This window comes from Lissotriton vulgaris, chromosome 11 (genome assembly GCF_964263255.1).
Source record: "Lissotriton vulgaris chromosome 11, aLisVul1.2, whole genome shotgun sequence".
Taxonomy (NCBI): Eukaryota; Metazoa; Chordata; class Amphibia; order Caudata; family Salamandridae; genus Lissotriton; species Lissotriton vulgaris.
The window spans coordinates 24,714,261-24,728,347 of NC_141699.1; positions in this window are offsets into that span (position 1 = coordinate 24,714,261).

The window sequence follows — 14,087 nt, forward strand, 5'->3', positions numbered from 1 at the left end:
CACCCAGTAAGATAAGATGCAGTCAAATCTCACACAGTAAGATATGAGTAAGTGCCTTCTGTGAATACCAAAATGGTAGTAAGTTTAGGATTTTGTTTTAAGTTAGTTCTGTGAATCAGGCCCATAGTGCCTATACAATATTACAAGTGAAATATAATGTGTGAAGTGTATTTCTGTATGTCCCACTTAATGCACATAATTATGTTGGTTGTTTCCCAGCACCTATCTAATGTAAAGTGCTCCCGGGCTTCCTAGCTGCGTTTGTGCTACATAAATACAAATATATACAAGCATAAAGAGTCCCATTCATCCAATTGGCTTCTCTTCCTTCTTTTGCTCTATGCTGTTAAGCGTCTATATGCCCCCCCCTGGCTTGGATTACTGAGTTCTGGGATATGAAAGTGGTGTCCCCTGAGAACAATATCAGGTTGATTCTCTCCTACCACAGATCAATGGAGGAATATTGGTGCCATTAAAAGGGCACCTCAGAGACTAGATGAAAACGAGCTGCTTAAAGCTCAAGTTAGTAAAATCTGAAGTATGGGGGCATTTTACCAAGCAGCAATAGCGATAATTATCGCTATTGCTTGGTTAGAGACAAAAATTTACCGCAGAGCTGCGGCGATTTTTATCGCAGATAAACCTTGGTATTACCAAGGTTTATCGCAAATGCGATAAAAATCGGCCGCAATGCATGAATATCTCTGAAAAGTCAGCGATATTCATGCATTACCGAGCTAATGCTCTTAGCCATGTTATCCACCTCCCATTGGATAACATGGCTAAGAACTGCTCAGGGCAGGTGTTAGCGCGAATATCTCCAAAAGTTGGTAATAGGAGATAGCGATGTTAGCGAATGTTTCCAGTCGCTAACATCTTGGCACGCCCACTTTGCATGTCATTAGTGATAAATATCACTGACATGCAAAGTGGGGCCCAAGATGGTCGCTATCTCCTACTAGCTATCGCTAACTGGTGTTAGCGACAGCTAGGTAATAGGGAGATCATTTTATCTCCGCTTTCTTGGCTTTTAAAGCCAAAAAAGCGGAGATAAACCCCCTTGGTTCTTTGGCAAAATCACATCTCATTATAGTAACAGTTGGTGGCCAGTGGACCTGGAAGAGGCCACCGCAGGCCCATCCATCTCTGTCAGAAATTTAGGAATCAAATTCAACACAGACCTTTCTTTGCGCTCACAAGTTCAAATGATCAAAGCTACTTGCTTGGCCTTGCTGAGATAGAAAAATGTAAAGCCGGTTCCTAATCAAACCTGGAGAACGGTTGTGCACTCACTAATCACTTCCAGACTGGATTATACCAGCACCCTATATCTGTGTCTGCTGCTGCCCTGGTTTGAAAGTTGTAGCTGGTTCAAAATGCAGCAGCAAGAATAACTCTGAATATTCCTTGACAGCAATCAATCTCTCCTTACCTGAAAAAAACTGCATTGGCTGCCAGTGGAAAAACATGTTGGGCCTGATTCACAAAGGTGAACGGAGACGAAAGTCTAACTTTATAACTTTCAGTATTCACAGAGCGTATTTATCAGTAGTAAATGCCCTTTGTGAATACAGAAATTCGTAAAGTTTGTCTCAGTTTACCTTTGAAAAATCGGGCCCATTCATTTGAAATCCTTGGTGATAGCTCACAGGGCCTTCTATAAAAAGGGCCCCATGTGTCTCAGAAGCAGGCTTCTTTCCTATCAGCCAACCAGGTGCCTGCACTTCGTTTATTGCAGATCCCGAAGTTCAGAGAGCTAGAAAGAGTTCTGGCTGCCAAACTTTGGAAGGGGTTACACACTGAGTTAAGGAAAATGCTTTCCAAATTGAAATAAAACATTTCTGAAAACCTTGTTATTCCAATAGGTGACTAGCTGTACAAGGGATGTGTTTCTTACAGCAGTGTCGGGACGCCTAATCAGAGGGGGGCACAATGGTGCTCTATAAATTTCATTAATTAATTATTGCATTAATTCATTCATTCATTCATTCGTTTCTTTCACCACTTGTCCTCCCTTTCTTTAACCCTTCCCTCCTTTAAACTCTTCCTTGCACCCTTCCCTCATTTCACACTTCCATCCTTTCACCCCTCCCTCCTTTCACCCTTCCCTCATTTCACACTTCCATCCTTTCACCCCTCCCTCCTTTCACCCTTCCCTCATTTCACCCTTCCCTCATTTCACCCTTCCCTCATTTCACACTTCCATCCTTTCACCCCTCTCTCCTTTCACCCTTCCCTCATTTCACCCTTCCCTCATTTCACCCTTCCCTCATTTCACCCTTCCCTCATTTCACACTTCCATCTTTTCACTCTGATTCCCTACCACCCACTCTTCCATCCCCCTCTCTTCCTTTCAGCCTTCAGTATTTCCTTTCTTCTCTCTTCTTCCTTTTGATCATCTTTTGCTTTTTCCCTTGGGCCCATTTCTTTCTCTCTCCCTCCTGCTCTATTTGTCTCTCTCCCACCGTTTTCTCCCTCTGCATCCTTTCTTTGTCTCTGTGTTCATTGCTGTACTTGCCAACCCTCAGCCCCCACCCCTCAGAATGACATACTTTCTCCTTACAGTGCTAATTTGGAGCCTGCAGATCTTCAGACAGAAGAAGGTCAGAAAGAACGAGTCAACATTTGAGTGCATCTCACTTTGGCAGCCTGTGGGTGCAGTGCCCCCCTTTAGTTGCTAGAGTGGGTGGTTCATCATAACACAGATATCGTGTGTTGGATCCTATCGCCCACCAGGGGGCAGCATTGGAGGGGTGGGAGTGCCACCTTAGCATTAATGTGATGTGCTGTCAGGGATTTGTGCCTCATTACCACCACAGACTGAGACAGTGCCCATTATAATAGATATAACATAAGGGCAGTGATCTACTTGATCCAGTGTCTCTCATGGGGGGGGGGGATCAATCTGACATAATCTGCATATATGTCCTACTGTTTTCTATATCCTCCATTTTATAGATCTCTTTTTCAATTACACTTGTTCATGTTTAAAGACATGCTCAGTGATAATTCAGATTGCTTGAAGATAATGTCTTTCTATCATATTGTTATGTTTCATTTAAGATTGGCTGGAATTGGTTTTCTACTTATTATTGTTTTTAAACAGCGAGCAATATCCACAGGTGAAAGGCTTGGGGGCTTTATTATCAATTGTTTATTCTGAAGGTGATCAACAATGTGCAAACAGAGGGCCTCGTCTACAAGAAAATGAGGCAGCGCGGAGCCGCGTCATTTTCAAAGCACAGGGATGCGTCGTATTAACAACAATACGACGCATCCCTGTGCTTTCCCCATCGCTGGCACACAATTGGCTGCCATGCGCCAGCGCAGGCGCCCTCGAGTCATTTTGCAAGGGTGCCCGCAGGGATGGTCCTCCCAGAGAACTTTGTTCCTCCACCAAGTCCCTCCTCCAAATCCCACGGTTCAGACGCAAAAAGTGGGGTGGGTCCAACTTTTCCACCTTGGCCCCCACTTTCTGGAACTCCCTTCCAGACCACTTACGTGCGGCTACCCACTATGTTTCCTTCCGTAAGGAACTAAAAACGTTTCTTTTTAAACAGGCATTCCCTGTGTAATCCTCCTTCCCCGGCTCTACTACCGGTTTCCACTTTTGTCTCTGTAGCCAATCCCCTCCACTAGCGCCAAGAAACCGTTCGGTGCACGCTGCGCTTTATAAATGTTTTAAATTAGAATTAAATTAGATGGTTGTTTTTGTGCAGGAAGGGACACCTTCCTGCACAAAACAATCATTAATGGCATTTTCCTATTTCTATGTGAGCCGTAGAATGCAGCACACATAGAAAGAAGAAAAAACGAGGAGAAATAAAGTATTTCTCCTTGTTGCACTATTCCTGCACCTCCCCAGCGGAGGCGTGGGATTCTGAAGCATTCCCGGTTTAAAAAAAATGTGTAAATCTGGTAATGTGTCAAGGTCCATGCATGTTACGTGGGAACAGCCACAGCAACACCCATGGAATGCCCCTGTCACTCAGAGTAATGCATAAAAGTGTCTCGTATTTACTAGGCAATGAAAAGTCACGCATGGTGACTTTACGTAGCCTTGTAAATTTGGGAAAGACCATTACACCGCTGATGCGTCTATAAAAGGGACGCACTGGCGGCGCAATGGGTGTGTAAAAAAGCCCCAGAGTATGTAAAATGGAACTAAGCATTATTAGATAGAGAGGAACCTCGATACAGGGGCTTGAGGCCGAGGGACCTCCACTGGCAATAAGAACCTTTCTTTGTTGAAAGCTAAAGAGAAGGTACATAGAGTCCTCTTACCCGCTATTCTGCTAGATTGAGGACAATATAACCACTAAGACACAGAGACAAGAGCAGCCGCTGTAGTTTCATTGATTTTTTTAGTTATTTATTTATTTATTTTCAGAATAATTTTATTGAATTTTCAAAAAGTGACATAAATAGACAATTCAAAAATATATGAAATAGCAATAGAATCCAATCAATTGATTGTTCAGAAAAGGTAAGCAGAAGCAAACGGTCTCTGAAACTCAAGTAGGCCCCTGTTAGGTGCTAAATTTAGCTTGGATAACTGGGGGAAGAAGGGTTTTGGGATACTAATGTACAGAAGCCCTAAACTATTCTTCTGCCTTCTCACAAATATCATTGCCACAATCTTGTTTATTTGTACCATAGTTACTATTCATATCATGTACACTAGTATAGGATTTTAATTGTAATACATCTTGACATATATGAATTGGGTCCTAGTGTTCTTGAGAGTGTCTGTTCATTATGAAAGAGGATTTTTGTTCCACTAACAATTCCACTGAGTCTCAGAGGACTGATTGTTTCCTAATGTGCACCTTCCTCATGAAATGCTCAGTGAGTTGCGGGGGTTGCAGTCCATCGGGTTCGATATCTAATGTTGGTACATTGACTAAGTCCTTAGTGCCAAAGGCTCGGGAGGACTCTCTCTTGGACCGTGTGCTGGAGAGAGGACAGAGGTCCAGAAGACATATAATTCGCACCGAATGTGGAGCTTGATATTTGAGTAATTTTGAAAGACACACCCAAGAACTTGGCAAATTATTAATAGCGGGGACATCCGTTGTAAAATGTGTCTCCTCCTCAGTTCAGATAGGTGCTCCCTCTCTGCTGTCAGTATGGTAGAAGCTTCACATATAAAAGGTTAATTCCACATTTAAATTTCAGTTTCTGAAACCTATCTCCTGATCTGTTTGTAAATTAATGGGGCGTAAATGTTGTCAAACAATTAATGAATGATTTAATCAATCAATCCGGATTTGTAGAGCGCTGCAGCATCGCCTGTGAGGGTCTCCAGGCGCTGGGAGAGCGCATGCTGCCTGTTCCTCTGTTGGTTGAACCTCCAGATCTTAAAGTCTTCCTGAACTGCTGGAGCGATGGTGAGGCTCTGAGGTGCAGATGGATGTTGTTTCAAGTCGTAGCCGCTAGGGGGGAGGAGGAGCGGCCTCCAGTGTTCATCCGGCAGATGCATCGGTGGCTGCTAGTGAGAGGGATTCAGAGCGGAGTTTCCTCATACTTTGGTGGAAGTTCTTTCGATTGTTGAGGTATGCCAGTTCTTCATTGTCTGGTGCCCAGTAAGAGTGGGCGAGCAGCTTGAACCGGCATCTCTTTGCGGCTGGTAGCCAGGGGAGTTTCCTGAGGTGTGGGGTGAAGTGGGTCCATCTGGGGAGGTCCAGGATGAGTCTGGCTGCTGTGTTCTAGATAATCCGGGGTCCCGTCATAAGTTGGGCTGTTATTCCTACGTAGAGGGAGTTACCTTGGTCCAGTCTGCTGGGGATGAGAGTTTGCATGTCTGTTCACCCGGTGTTAGTCATCTGAAGACCTTCCTGAGCATTCGGAGGGTGAGGAAGCAAACAGAAGAGATGGTGCTGACCTGCAATGAATGCCTCACTGGACAATGAACATCCTTCTTTCGATACAAAATAATCATCAGGAGCTGTCTTGGTATCATCATTATGGACAGCGTTACATACATTAATCTAACAGCCCAAGAGAAACATATAATTATACACGGCATTACAGAAGCATTGCCCGGCACCCCTATAAACAGACCTAATAATTTCCAGAGAAGGTTTCCCTTTTTTAACACTGTTGACTGACTCAACCCATCTGCTTTTTATTGTTCCCAAAAAGCAGAAAAATATAGGATTTTCCTGACTATGACTCACAGGTTTATTTCTTCCATACAATGTATTGATTCATTTGCAGAAAAGGTGTATGCATACTGGAATGAAAGTATAATTGAAAAAATTGTAGGCACCTAGCACATTAAGGCCACTGATAGCATATTTAGAGCCTGTCTGATTTCCAGATGAATGAGAAATCCTAAATCAGAGAGTGCAGCAGACTGTGCATGAGAGCGGCGTCTTTTGAAGATCTAAAGACTCCATCAACTGCAGAAAATAATTTGACACACTTTGCAGGTTGGGAATGGGAAGAAAATAATATTGATAGTGACCTAACTGAAATGGTGCAGAATGGAACATCTTTTTTAATGGATTAGCCGCTTGCCCTATAGATACAGGACCAATAGATGCTGACCAGGTAAGATAAGTAAATACATTTTTCTTCAACTATCTCAACAAGGCCAAGCAAGGGGCTTCGATCATTTGAACTTGTGAGCGCAAAGAAAGGTCTGTCTCATTCCTAGTCACAGACTGGAAGCACACAAAAACAAGCATTTACAATGCAACGGTTTCGCCTTCGGAAAAGTTTGAGCTATTGGCATTGTAAATGACAAACTTTTTATTTATGTGTTGGTTTTGAAAACAGATAAATAAATGGCATTCTCATTTACAATGCCAATAGCTTACTCTGTCGCAAATGCAAGACGTATTGCATTTGCACACACACACCCACACAAGAGCCCCCCCCACACACACACACACAAGAGCCCCCCACACACACCACACAAGAGCCCCCCACACACACAAGAGCCCCCCACACACACCACACAGAGCCCCCCACACACACACGCAAGAGCCCCCCACACACACACGCAAGAGCCCCCCACACAAACACACACACGCAAGAGCCCCCCACACACATACGCAAGAGCCCCCACACACACGCAAGAGCCCCCCCCCCCACACACACACACGCAAAGAGCCCCACACACACGCAAAGAGCCCCACACACACGCAAAGAGCCCCACACACACGCAAAGAGCCCCACACACATGCAAAGAGCCCCACGCAGAGGTCAGGGGTGGCACAGAAGCAGAGTTTCACCAGCTGAGGCTCGCATGAAGCCTCTAGCATGAAATAGAGGGAGGGTAAGGGAGAAGTGATGAAAGAGAGGAGGTAAACAATGAAGGGAGAGCTCCATACGTGGGGCGGGGGGTCGAACTTGGCCAGAGGTGGAGGAGGTGTACCCCAGATTCGAGGGACTGCCCCTTCCAGCAATCTAGGAAGCTCTTTTCAGGAGAATTTGTTTGAAAAAGCAGGTGGAGCAAGTTGTTCCAAGGGGAATAGCTGTTTTTATTATTACTGCTGATAAGTTATCTGTGCCACCTGCTCTTGTAAGTTTTAGCATCTCAGTTGTTTTCTTAATGATTGGTATTGAGAACCCCTCTTTGATCTCTTTATTAGCAAGAAATGTTATCAGGCTATAAAGTAGTGTCCTCCAACAGTGAGAAATGCCCTGCGTGGCCGAAACAGGTTGGTGTGACAGACTGGCTCTGTTTACTTAATTAAATACCTGAAGTGAAGGATTTCTGAGTGCGGCGTATTTTTGCTAAAAAAATATAGATATATATATAATCCTGCTATTGTTGTATACACACAGCTTGTCAACTAGTAGCAAGGTGATCCTCATAGCTATATGCATTGCGTAACTCATACAAAATCATTATAGGTTTCTTTGATGAAGCAAGGTAATAGTGTATTGCCTGTTGCACAAAACGGTAAAGGTTTAAAATCATATGATGTATTAATCAATACAAGACAGGTTCCTTTTAAATCCAAGTACAGTTTGAAGTAGAAACCCCAAACTGAAACTGCATATTAAAAAGATTTAATAAAAAAAAAAGAATGACTGGTGCAAGCTAAGTCAGACTGTATTATTCATTCAACCACATATCGCTTGTTCTTTTTCAAAGAAAAGGAATACTGAAGAAAATATTTAGAGCGCACATAGAAATCATTTTTTCACCACTTAGTACAAGGTCTGGAGCAAAGTCTGCTTTGATGCCGCTAAGAATTAGGAACAACGTTTTTTTCCGTTTAACGTCCTCCGTGCATGAAAAGCATCGGACAAAATAATTCCAATGGGTTAATGTCTCTATGGTTACCAGGTCACAAGCTCAAGCTCGAATGCCATCCCAGGATCCCTGGCTGACATCAAAGGGGCTGATTTACTGTAGCTGGATGAGGCGTTCCAGCCATTGTAAGACATGAGTGTAAAGATGTTTTATCTGTTGCAGTGACTCGTGCCCATACTAATGATATGCAAATTATACAGGCAGCAACAGCATGCCAAGGCGTAGAAGCAAGCTGTGCACACAAATGTTCCAGCAGTGTGCGCTTAAACACTGGTGGCTTTCAGGGTGCTTCAGTTTCCAGTAGAAAAGAGCAACTAACCAAGATACTCGATATTTGCTAGTATGCACGGGGGGTGCACTTGCAGTTTTACAGAAAGTATGCTGGGCTGCTTAAAGAAAACAGGATGTAAATATGACGTGGGGAAAGGCAGATGTGCACACGTCACCGCAGCAGGTGGGCGGGATGCGCCTCTCCATAAACAAACAAGTCACATCAAAGTGGTAATCGCCCCGAGAGGCGCATATTCCAGCTCGCCGTCCTTATGGGATTCCATTCGCCTACAAACCGAGAACCGAATATAGCGACAAATAAATAAATGAAGGCAAATGTGGAAGGAAATAACGGAAAACAGCAAGCTGGTATTCCACCGACGGTTACCCTTATGGCAAATATCATTTCGTCGATGTTTTATGCTGCTGTAAATATATATTCTCGTTCAAGACTCTCCTAGGCATGTTGGAGAAATCAACAGGGAAATTCATCGGGTGCTTTAGGAGATTTTGACTGGAAAATGCAGGCATACCTGAAAGAGGCGGCTTTATCAAAAATGTAACGGTAAATTTCTCAGGCGCAGATCTGACAGATAAACACTGGTACAAGGCCATTTGACAGCTAAAGGTCCACATAGGTGGGCTGGACAGACACGCCCACATGCGTGTATGACAGATCACATCCACAGGATGTTGTCAACCCACTGATCACATCGACAGGCGCACGAAGGCACGCCCGACACTACTGTGAACATCTGAACACGACATTACTATGCACATCTGTTCTGGAACGCGACACTACTGAACACATCTGTTCTGGAGCGCACTCACATGCGTATTTCACATGCACATAAGGGCAGATTAGTCAGGAAGATTCATAGGCATCAGGTAACAGGACATATACAGAAGCCCACGTTAGTAAATAAGCAGGCCTGCTTACAGGAGGTCTGACAAGCAGATATGCATAGCAAACGGTCCTATGAAGAGGCAAGTGAACTGGTACAGAAGGGTACTTTAGATAAGCAGGCCTGTTAGACTTAGAAGGCAGGCTTGAAAGCCCAGCTGAGGCATGTTTCTTTCACATGGTCAAAGATTTTTTGAACAGGCAGTGCAGACACATTCAGGGATGAACGGTTTGACAAACGCACTCCCACGTCGCACATCCAAGGAGGGAAAAGGTTTGACTGAGGCACTCCCACGTTTGCCACTGCTTGCCCAGTCCAGAGCGGAGCATCCCCGTAAACATGCACAAGGCGCAGTGTCTGCAGCGGGTGCCGCCTCCCCATGCACACCAGGGAACGACGGCACCAGCAGCGTCCTCCGTGAGCATGCAGGGCCCAGGGCGGCGTGAACACCCGAGCAACACAGCACTCACCGTGGGCGGAGGCGTGGGGCTGCAGCTGTCCTACTCGGCAACACCTGCCCGGCAACGTCCTCCGCTTCTTCCGGGGCTCCCTCCAGGCAGGCCACGGGAGCCCCGCGTGGGCCGCCATACTTCTTGTGGGCCGCCGTCTTCCTTCTTCCCCTGGGCGGCGGGGGGGCGGGCACTTCCGGCCGGCCGCGCTAGGATTGGCCGGCCGGCTGAAGAAACCCCCGGGCGGGACGGGATACCACAATTTGTGAGGACACGGGGGGGGGCGGGAGAGGACGAGGGGGGCGGGCGGGAGAGGACGAGGGGGGCGGGAAAGGACACGGACGTCGGGAGGGAGGCGGGAAACGTGGGGACGGCAGGAGGAGGGACACAAGGCAGGACAGCAGCAAGCACGGCCCGGCCGGACACAAGGCAGGACAGCAGCAAGCACGGCCCGGCCGGACCAGATTCGGGGGCGTTCCCGGCGTCGCGTGACGTCGGCAAAAGCCAAAGAATCTCGGGAACGCCCCCGTGTCTGGTCCGGCATTGACGGACAGGCCCCTCGTCCAATGGCTAGGCTCCATTTATGGAGCTAGCCAATGGGACAGGGGGGCGTGTTCCAGAGTGCTTACTGTAATCAATAGATTTCTCTGGAGGCGGAGCCTAACGGCTCCGTCCCCCAGCGAAACCTAAACAGGAAGTAAGGAGGGGGGATTTTCACCTGTGGGAAAGGAGTGTGACTAGAGACACAGGGGCCTCAATGAGTGAGTCATCACGGTGAGAGGGACGAAGCGGTAATCATGTCACCCAGAGAAACACCACGTTGACCGCTCCTACACTCGTCCCAGGAGCGCGCACATTCCTGACGCTCAAATATATGCATATACTTTATCTGCGCTCACAAAGGGGCCTCGAGGAAAAGGCGCCCTGAGTGACACCACCATAATATATCCCTTTGCTGATCACAGGCTTCTTGGCATAACACTGGGGTCCATCAGTGGCGTGACGAAACTTGAGGGGAGCCCCCTGCAAAGTACATGGAGGGGGCCACCGCGCTTCGAGCTCAGTCAGGAGTTCTCAGGCCAGGGGCCTTCCGCTCGTGCACAGTGCCAGAGGGGGCCCCCTGGAGCTCGCCCCCCCCTGAAAAGTGCATGGAGGGGGCGGGCCCCACCATGTTACAAACCCAGTCAGGAGCTCTCAGGCCAGGGGCCTTCCGTTCGAGCACAATGCTGGAGGGGACCCCTGGGGTTTACCACCCCCCTGCAAAGTGTATGGAGGGGCCCCCCAAATGCTCTGATCCCAGTCAGGAGTTTTCCGGCCAGGGGCCTTACGGGAATATATAATATTACCACAATTTCAAATACAACGCATGGCTTTACCACGCGAATTTTACAACGCTAGTGTCCTTACCACGCAGAATAATAGAACGCAGCATTTTACCACGCATAAAAACGTTAGTAAGCTTCCAACGTCCATTATGCTCAAAAATACACTAAAATAAACATAACAAAACGGATAGGCAAAAAAATATGTCTTCAGAAGTGACATTGTTTGTCTTTTTTCACTTTCACTGACCCTCTAAAATCGTGTTCCCAAGCAAGATGGCTGAATATTTCGTCAAAAAAGGTCATTTGTTAATTTTTAATATACATTTTATATTACACATTCAGTTAGCGTTTTTTATCGTTTTTAATGTATATTCCAAAATGTTTTTAAAAAATCTTTTTGTTTGGGGGGAGACCCCCCCCAACCCCCCTTTTTAATTTTTGTCCATGTCCACCCTTGCCTTTACTACTTATCACGTACTTACTGTATGGTGAAAGCACTTCTATCAAAATAAAAAAGGGACTTATTTTTTTACGTACGCGCTGAACGTAGGATGGTTGACCGGAATGTTTCTTTCGTGGTAAAGACGATCGTGGAAGGCATACGCGTGGAAAAGACGTTTACGTGGTAAGTGCCCCGTTGAAAACGTAACGCGTAGTAATGCCTTCGTTGTAAATGATGTTTTCCCCCTTACGGCTGTGCACAGCACCGGAGGGGGCCCCAGGAGCAAGCTCCCCCCCTGCAAAGTACATTGAGGGGGCCCTCCATGCTCTGAACCCAGTCAGGAGCTCTCAGGCCAGGGGACTTCCATCCGAGTTCAATGCCGGATGGGACCCCTGGACCACCCCCCTTCACCGCGAAGGCTACGGGGGGGTATTGGTGTGCTACTGCTGTTTATCAGAAACATGTGGATGTGTCTAAAATACAGTGGTGTAAAGCACCTGCCCAGTTTGTAAATTACAGAAGAAATACAGTAACAAGTTCTTTGATATGTATCTTGGCACGTACATCTACTCAAATCAGTATTATGTTTATTAGCAGTTGGTGCCGTAAAAAAGCAATTATTTACTTAAACCTCGGAAGCCCGGGTGCCTCATCTCTACATGTGTCTGTGGTGGAGGCTCTAAAATACAAAGGTTGGACTCTCCCTCATCTGAGCACAGAAGTAAATCTGCATATTTCAGTCAGAAAGAAGGTGGCCTTGGCCGGTCAGCTGTGGACACAAATACACCCAATCCATCTCTCGTCTCTCATTTCGGCCTGCGCTTTGTGGTTCGCTCTCCCCCGTTCATTCACTCACATGTAGAAATATCGGTATTTTTTACCCATTGTGCTCCTGCAAAATGTATGAGTTTGTTTTGTTCAAGAAAGGAAGCATTCAGGAGTCAAGGCCTTGGCTCTGCTCAAAAGAAAATGCCATTTCACATCCTCTGAATGCAGCCCCCATCACACCCCCCCCCCCCTGGTTTCAACGACAAATAAAGGGATGCGGACTTTGTTGTTGTGTCTCTGGCTGAAAAGGAAAGTGTTGAAGTGATCTGTATTTCGAATTAGTTGTGTTGTTGTGAAAGGCAAGTGAATCTAGCCCCCCCCTCCATTACCACCCCGCCTTCCCTCACATCTAGTCCCCCCCTCCTCCTATACCACCCTCTCCCCTACCCTGGCATTCCCCCCACCCTATCACTGAAGTCACCCACATACCCACTACTGTAACTCCTACCACACCTCCTCTTCCTCCACTACCCACCCTAACTTCCTCTACACCCACGCCTAACACATACCCAACACTCTCCCCACGCCTTCATCAGTTCTCACACCGAACCGAGCCAAATCTCCTCAACTTATAACCACGCTCTACCACCCCCACCACTACCGTTCCTAACTCCACTCTGGACAAGATTATGTCCACCCTTCTCCAAATCAAAGACGAGCTACAAACTTTCAAAGAACTGTTTTCAAATCAACCTAGACACCCCTCTCTACCTAGTACCCTATTATCCCGCAAGCCCTCCACCCCTCCTACACGCTCACACAAAACACAACCCTCCTCACTGGACCTCAATTCCTGCCCATAATTCTTACACCCGCCCTATCCGATGCACCAATCCACTGACACGGTACGACATACGTGCCCTCCTACACTCCTATGATACCGCTCCCATGGCCCACTCAGCCACCACACACCTTCCCATCCCTACTATCCATTCCAACCCTCACAGGCCCCCTACACAAAATACTAGAGGTACCATCTCTAATAATCTTTAAAAAGTCACCCTCACTCTGGACCCTTCCGCCTCCCTCATCACCCCAAGGCTCAAATGCACACTACTTAATTGTAGATCTTCCCCTAGACACGCATCTGACATATTCATTATCGCACTTGACCTAGACCTTATCATACTCACCGAAACCTGGTTAACAGAATCCTCCTCCCGATTTCATTGACATTCTACTTCCCCCTACCTATCACATCATCAGATTAGACAGGACCGGCAAGACAGGAGGTGGATTAGCTTGTATTCACCGGAGTAACCTCTCAGTAACTAGAGCCGTCTCCCCTATATTCTCCTCTTGTGAACACATCCGCCTCAACGTCAACAGTGAGGGTAATCCAGTATGCTCTCTACATACTATTTACCACCCACCAGGAGACAACCTCACCTTCACTGAACACCTCATGGACATGATCACAGCGAACTCGGGTCGACAAAACACACAAATATTCCTTGGTGATTTCAACCTTCATTGGAATGATCACAACGATTCGGTGGTCAATAGTCTGAAAAACTTCCTCAACACCCTAGACCTCACCCAAATCTGCAACAGCCCCACTCAAAGGTTCTGTCCTGGAATTCATCATTTCCAAAG